General features: G+C 39.3%; 1 long non-coding RNA gene across 1 annotated transcript; it reads right to left on the reverse strand.

The window, feature by feature from the left end:
• Positions 1-4,971: 4,971 nt before the first annotated feature.
• LOC112847037 (uncharacterized) lies at positions 4,972-6,802 on the reverse strand. Its single transcript, XR_003220321.1, has 3 exons — positions 6,728-6,802; positions 5,927-6,011; positions 4,972-5,172 (listed from the first exon to the last, which is right to left on the reverse strand). It is a non-coding gene; the product is annotated as an uncharacterized LOC112847037 (long non-coding RNA).
• Between the last annotated feature and the right edge of the window lie 1,289 nt (positions 6,803-8,091).

Here is an 8,091-nt window from a genome sequence, read left to right on the forward strand (position 1 = left end):
CGGTGCTGGGTCTGCGACCCTGTATTTATGTTTCAGATCTTGATTTAATATTATTTGACTATTGTTGGTCCTGGTTTAGGTTATTTTTCTGTTGTGCTTAGTGATCTTAGTTCTTCCTTCCTTTGTATTTTTCTGTTTTTCTTGGTCTGTGTCCGTTCCCATGTCTTCTCTGTGCTTGTCCTGGTCCCGCGTCTCATGTCTAGTCACTCTTGTCTCTATGTTCTCTCTGTTCCTGAGTCAGCCATGTCTCAGTGTGAAGCCTGTCTCTCTGAGTCTGCGTCTTTGCGTATGTCTTGTGATTCCTGTTTTACTTTGACAGTCCTTGTCCTATGTTAGCATTTACTGCTTTGCTTCCTCTCTGTCTCGTGACGTCTGATTAGCCCCAGCTGTGTGTCCCTCCTGTTTCCCATTCCCTTGTTTTCCCCCCGAAGTATTTAAGCCCTGTGTCTTCCTCCGTTTGTGGCTGGTTTGTCTATATGTCACCTGTTGTAAATGTTCTAGGTTCCCTGTCTCAGGTTTTATGTTTTGTGCCTAGCTTTCAACTTCCAGGCTTTGGTTCCTTTGTGTTATTTTTGTAGCTGCTCCCAGTTTAGGTTTTGTGTTAGTTTAGTCTCTGCCATGCTCAGCTTTTGTTTCTATTTCACTTTCCCACTGTAAATAAAGCTCACTTGCAGTAAAGTCAGTCGTCAGTGCCTGCACTTGGGTCCTTCCCTCATCACTTCATACATCTGCTTCTGCAGCCGTGACAGCATCAGTTATGTTGTGCTTTGAAAAGTAAAGGTCTTTGTGGTCAATTATTGTTTTCTTTTGTTTGTTAACACAGGCAGTTAGTTCTCTAACTTCCCTAGAAATAGTAATATAAAAGTTTAAAAAGTCAAGAAAAAGAAAAGAAAAAGAAATCAGAAATACTGTACAGCAAAATAGGTAGTAACATTAAATGTATTGAGGTCATGCAAATTAGGATTTTCAATGCAATAATTGTTTTGTTAAAGTTTATCTGTGCATGCATTAAACAAACAAACAGACAAAATCAATATTTCCCAAAGTATTTTACCTTTTATTTGTTGTTGTTGTTGGAATTCTGACTTCACTGAGACTTTAAAAGCCTCTGTATGTTTCTTTGATAACATCATCAGTCTAATCTGCCAAAACAAGAAGACCAGAATTTGAATAAAACACTTTACTATGCTTCATGGAGCTCTGCTTTTAGAGAAATTCTCTATGAAACATACCAAACCATATATCAAAGATTCATTCTCACAAGGCAGAGCCAAAGCTATGATTTCCTCATAAGCTGCAATGCAAAGCCTCATAGGGACACAAAAAGAAACAAATAAAAGACAAGACATAATGAATCTGATGAAGAAAGATTCACTTCCATCAATAGTCTTCAGTGGGTTTCAAACAAATCTGGAGACATGACTGAGAGCACCACAGTTTCACCATCTGATCTGAGTCTTTGGGGAAAGTGGCATAGATATGATGACTTTTGAACATTTAAAAACTTAGTTAATATTACTTTAATGTCAAATTTATTCGAAAACTTCCCATCTCTATCATGTATCAATGTTTTAGGGGAAAAAAGCAAGTAAGAGTTATATTTCCCAAACCGCATGAGGAAGAAATCCCATTCACAGTAAGCCTATCTGTTACAGCAGACCCCAAGGGCCACAGCGGGTAGCTCTGCATGTTCGATTTGGCAGATTTTTTTTTTTCACCAGATTCCCTTCCTGACGTAACCCCCAAGGGATTTGTGTCTGCTCCTGGGACTGAATGAGGAACCTTTCACTTGTTAGGCGAATGTGTAAGCAACTATACTCTGAAGCTTCCTTTAGATAGAGGATAATTGGAAATAATTGCCAGTTTTAATCTTCTTTATTTCCACAAGTGTGAAATTTTCTTGTTTTATACTAACTGATTAAAATGTAACATACCCATGAGAAAACTGTGTACATGTAGATCAAATCAGTCTTCTAGCTTCAAAACACTTGTCAAATCACATAGAAACACATGAAAGAAGTGAATGATTTTTGCATCTTGTGATACAATTTGGAATGTGTGAAGCCAAATTAGGGCATCCTTTTATGACTTTAGCAATGCTAAGTGTGATCTTATTTCTCCCAGACTGGGACAGATCAGAATAAATAGTGAGAGAAGGCATATTTTTATGGCAGTATAATGATGATTGTCTGCTCACCTAAAGCGGTCTCACATAAAAAAAACAAAAACAAAAAAAACCACAGTCTGTTAGTCACTAAACCCTTAATTCAGCAGTTTGAAACTAGGCCATTAGTGTATGAGAGAGCCTGAAAGGGAGGGAAAACAAGAACATGAAGGCCTCTGTGTGTGTGTGTGTGTGTGTGTGTGTGTGTGTGTGTGTGTGTGGCCTGCAGCTGAAACAGAGATGGCTGTGTGGCCAGGACAAGTTGTATTCTCTTCTAGTAGTTATATCACCTCCTGTCCCTGACTGTATATGTGCACATGTATTCATATCTGCAATGACAGCAAGATTAAGTAGTTTTTTCAAATGTTAAAAGTCAGCATGCTGCTGTGGAGCATCTTCATTGTGTATGTGTACACCATCTTCACCCCTCCTCTCTTCTTGCATGCAGTAGTTAATCCCCTGGATTGCTATTTAATTTAGTGCATTGATTGCTGACAAATAGAAGAAGTGTGTGCCTCATACTGGTCTGTCAATCAGCACTTGTATGAAGGTGTATCCTTTTGTGTGTTTGTCTGTGCAGAAAGGATGATATCAATTTACATATTAATAGCATTGAAAAAATAAAAATATATGTGTATAACTGGTGAAGCAAGGACAACGAGGAAATTGTTTTCTCTGTTCAGTTTGTCTGCATTAATTTCTCTACAGGATTTTGCTGCTGAGTGAGTTTTTGGAGCATGTAACAAAATAGCAGAACAAAACAATAAAATCTGCAAAACCAGTATTTAAAATTACCACAATGAAATTATAAGCTAATGTCTTAGTCACACATGCATAGAAACCTGTCTATACCTGTGTGCCCTATCCAGGGAATGATGCATATTGCTTAACAGGATGGCGAATGGTTGCTGGAAGTTGGTGGTTGCTGCCAGGCAAAATCAATCAAAAATCTGATAGTGATTAAAAACAAAGTTGTGCCTTACCACCGCAACCAGCAAGTTTTTCCCTAGAGTCCAGGGGTTGCCAGAGGTTTACTAACTAGTTTATGGGCTTGTGTGACTTGGGCTTTAGCAACTGATTTCAGGGTGAGTCATCTCCAGCAACCACTCACCAACTGGTCAGGAAATAGATATTTTTTTTCCCTAGCAACTGGTTGCAGACCAATTTCTAGGCCTGAGTGACTGGGACAAGACATTTAGACTTTTTTGTATATTAGGGAAATGCTAAACATGCTACCACTGAGATATTTGTAATAATTTCTTTAATAAAAAAAAAAATCAGTGACATGTACTTTTCCAGCATTAAAACTGTATGGTTACATGAGGTTTTAACTAGTGCTGTCAGCGTTAATCTTGTTAAAATGACGTTAACGTGCACGGCGCTAACGTGTTAACGAGCTAACCGCACCAATGCGTTGACGCCGTGCAGCCCCATGCACGGAGCGATCCGTGCTAACTCGCTAACGGACATTTGCCGTGTTAATGCGGTTATGGCGATAACGTCATTTTAATGAGATTAACGCTGACAGCACTAGTTTTAACACATAGAACTAACTCAACAGCATACTTTTCTAAGAATTGCAGGCATATTAACTTAGCATTAAATCACTTCTTTTTATGCATCAGCATTTCTGTTCAGTCATATTTCTGGCCATATCCAGTTTGGAGTTGGAGAAATGGCCGAAAAAGACAATGTTTTAGGCTGATCATTCCAATATGCTCAGAAGCCACTGATATTTATTCTGTTTGATGAGTTTTTGTACAATACCACGGAACCAAAACTTCAAAGGGAAAACTTGCCAGCAAAATTCAAGATAACTGCTGTTAGGAACCATTACTCACTGTGCATACACTGGATAGTGTTATAGGTTTTATATAATGATATTTTGATGAAGAAAGGGTAAAGTAGAAGAATAAAGGGACAGAAAATGCACACTGGGAATGTCAAAACAGATGTTGCTTAGCAACTATTTCTGGCTCATTAAGGCTCATTTCAAATAAAATTCAACATCAGTGCTCTCTCTGTTTTCCAACGATGGTGTTTTATTGCCTTTTAAGTGTGATAAATCATTCAAGGCCAAGCAGTTTTATTCTGTTGGTTCTGCAAATGTATCTCTTAGATTTTTCTGAAATTATTATACATCATTATTTTGAACAGCTTCTTGTTTAAATATATGCTTACATCTTTGCACAGCCTTAGGCACAGGCTTGTGCTCAGGTCTAGGGCCTTCTTTCCATTCTTTCAACATATATGTGGATTAGCATTTAATTTCTAACCTCATAATATATAAATATTTAGTCAGGTGGTTGCCTCACTGGGAAAAAATAGTCTAAATTATTACATTTCTCAAGGAGGTAATGAGCTCATCACTGTTTGGTGTATCTGCCTGCCTTTCAATAGTATCCCATAAAACATTTATTTTACAGCGCAGATAGAGGGCTTAAACCAAAGATCAGATGGCAATGTATTATTTTTATAACTTTGGAAATATGTTGGAACTTTTTTAAGCTTGTTATTTCTTGAAAATGTGGGCCTATTGGGGGGCTTATTTTGTTTATGAGTTAATTTCTATGATTTATAGCACATTCCTAATTAGCATAAGTGTCAAATAGGCAAATAGTGTATTTTATTTTACTAAAGCAATGAATGCTTAAAATTACAATTACTAGACTGAGAAAGTTAGATTCTGGATTATGATATTAAAATGTTTATAAGCATATGCAATGTTTAGAATAAAAATGTCCAAACAAGACAAACACACATGAACAACTCACCTTACCCATTGTGTTATTGTTGATCGCTTCCAAAATTTGTTGCAGCATGCAAGAGTTTCCATGAGGTGAGTGGGAACATTTCTCCAAGTGGTGAAGACGGCTGCACAACGGGCATCTACTGTCTGAAACTGTTGTCCATTTTTGTAGGTTCTCAGTTGGTTGGTCCAAAAGAGTGATGTCATTATCCTGGAAGAAGCCCCTTGTCCTGCCGGCATTCTGTACTGTAGGGTTGTCCTGTTGAAAAACCTAGTCGTTACCACACAGACGAAGGCCCTCAGTCATGAGGGATGCTCCCGGCAACATCCAGACATAGCCAGTGGCCGTTTGCCCCATTGTTCCACTGAAGGAAAAAGCACCCCACACCATTATGGCACCCCCTCCTCTGTGGCGCTTAAAAGACATCTTAGGTGTGATTAAGCATCAATTTTTCAATAAATTGCATGCTCAAAAAATGTTTTGTCTCACTCCCATTTCTTCTTGTTGCATGTTGAAGCTCTACTTGTAATCTTGTTAAGATCCAACCATGCAAAATATGATTTTTTTGCAAATTTTCAAGTTGTCTTAAACTTTTGATTGGGACTGTACCATGGCAGTTCAGCATAAACCAGCTACCAGTTAGCTATGTAATGATCAAGAAATGATTACATCCTAGTTGAAAAAAAAAGGTTTTGTACATTGAAAATATAGAAACAAACAGTGCTCTCATTTATTGTCATATGAGATATACTTTGGTAATATAGTATGTGGCCCATCGTTACGCGCAATTTAGTCATTGTACAACAATTGCAATAATTTGGTCTGCATTGCTGGCAAGAAGGGCGTTGGGTGTTGAGTCCACAGGGGTATCCTTTGTCACTGGTTCTGTTCATAAGTTTTATGGACAGAATTTCTAGGGGTCTCTGCTAGAAATTGTGGTCCTGTTGGCATTACAGGACCATAACTAGTGGTTCGTAGCCCAATGTGCAGTGGAAAGAATGAGAATTAGCACCTTCAAGTCTGGCCTGGGAAGATCTTGTTCTCCTGGATAAGCTGGAGGAGGTGGCTGGAGGGAGGTCTGGGATTCTCTGCTTAGGCTGCTTCCCCCGGCCATAGATAGGTGGAAGAAAATAGATTAATTGTATTTGTTTAATTTTTTTAATTATCTGCCGTGTAAATCTCACCACCAGATGTAAGCTACAACATTATCAGAATACTTTCAGATTCAGAATCCATAAGGAAATTATGTAAATGGACCACCATGCCAAAAACCAGGCTTGAACCAGGGACCTTCAGATCTTCAGGCTGACACTCTCCCAACTGAGCTATTTCGCTAGCTGCTGTAAGTCAAAGAGCAACTTATCTGATTGATACTGTCATTCCACTTATCTCAATAAAAGACAAACGCAGATGATATTCTTGCGTTGACCAACGAATATTTTCAATTCACACTCCATCAGTTGTTGATCTGCTCGCACTCAGGCTGATTTAAGTTGCTAACTAAAAACAACCTTCAGAATTTAATCACTTGTATCTTTCTCGACCCTGTGGAAGAAGGAGAATTTTAGCTGTTTCTTTATAAGTGCTCTTCTGGTATTTTTACTGCATTTAAAGTACTTCGTTTTGTGATTAGATTGTGATTGTGTGATTATTTTAATTTATAGAAAGATGGGAATTTCATCAAAGCATCAGAGCATTTTCTGAATTCCTCTCCACTGCCTTATCTAAATGACACATTTCATATTCTTGGTGATTACATTTAACCTCCTATAGTCAGTTAATGCACACTCATTCCAAATATCACATCCCTCACCTGGTTCTTTCCTCTGGGGAGAACTTGAGGTAGTAGCTGTACACTGCTCAAAAAGAAAAGAAAAATAAAGAAAAATACTTATAGCATCAAGTCAGTAAAACCTCTGCAATGTTGATCTGGTCGGTGAAGTAGCAGAGGGGGTTGTTAATCAGGTTCAGCTGCTTTGGTGCTCTTGAAATTAACAACAGGTGCAGTACAGGGGAAACAATGAGGCCCCCAAAACAGAAACTGGTTTTACAGGTGGAGACCACTGCCACCTTTTCTGACTGTTTTGTCACTAGTTTTGCATTTGACTTGGAATACCTGAACCCTACAGAGGTTTCGCAGTCTAACACCTCCACCTCCAGAATGACACATCAATACATTGATACAAAGTTTCCTGTGTTTCCCAGCACAGTCTCATGACGGAGATTCCAGGAGACAAGCAGTTACTCCAGGAGAGTTGGAAAGCGACGTAGAAGCGCCGTAACCAGCAGGAGCAATATCTGGTCTTTTTTACAGGGAGGAAGGGGATGAGCCGAATGTCCTCCATCAGGTCACTAGTGCGAAAGTCTCTGACCAGACAATCAGAAACAAAGTTCACGAGGGTTGCCTGAAGGCCCTATATCTTGTGGTGGGCCTGTGCTCACTGCTTGGGACCAAGAAGCCCAACCAGTATTTGCCATAGAATACCAAATTTGGCAGGTCCACTGCCACCCTTTGCTTTTCAGAGATGAGAGCAGGTTAACCCTGAGCACATGTTACAGACATGAAAGGGTCTGGAGAAGCTGTGACGAACACTATGTTGCTTGTAACATTCTTCTACATGATCAAATTCCAGCAGTTCTCTCCTTTCCGTGTCTGTCCTAATGAGATCCTCTATCCACAGCTTCTCTTCGGACACTTCACGCATGAAGGTGAATAAAGCGCACAATAATAATTAAACAACAGACAAGCAATAGTTTTGAGCTAAGCTTGCAATACCGCATGAGGTGCAACAGTCTGGCTATGACTGAGAAGATGCTCCAGCTTTTTTTTTCACCAAACAGGAATCAGTCCAACAGCCTGTGGGTGTGTGATTTGGCATGAGGCTCAGGTGTGTGATCAGCAGGGTGGAGACCTCAGGCACACTCTGCCACTGGAACACAAAATCCCACACATCCACAGAAAGGCTCTCACACCAGTAGAAGAGGGACAAAGTATAAGGCACAATTTTTATTTGAAGGACTAGGGTCTCAGGTTTCAAATGCACTTTCTATGGCTTTATTTACATTTGTCGAATGGTTTGCAAATGTGGCACACTTTGATGCAGACTACACTACCATAGAAACCTGCTAGCAACCAAAGCAATCACAAGGAGGTTTTCAGTACAGAATCATATATAG

Source organism: Oreochromis niloticus, linkage group LG6 (genome assembly GCF_001858045.2).
Source record: "Oreochromis niloticus isolate F11D_XX linkage group LG6, O_niloticus_UMD_NMBU, whole genome shotgun sequence".
In the NCBI taxonomy this organism is placed as follows: domain Eukaryota; kingdom Metazoa; phylum Chordata; class Actinopteri; order Cichliformes; family Cichlidae; genus Oreochromis; species Oreochromis niloticus.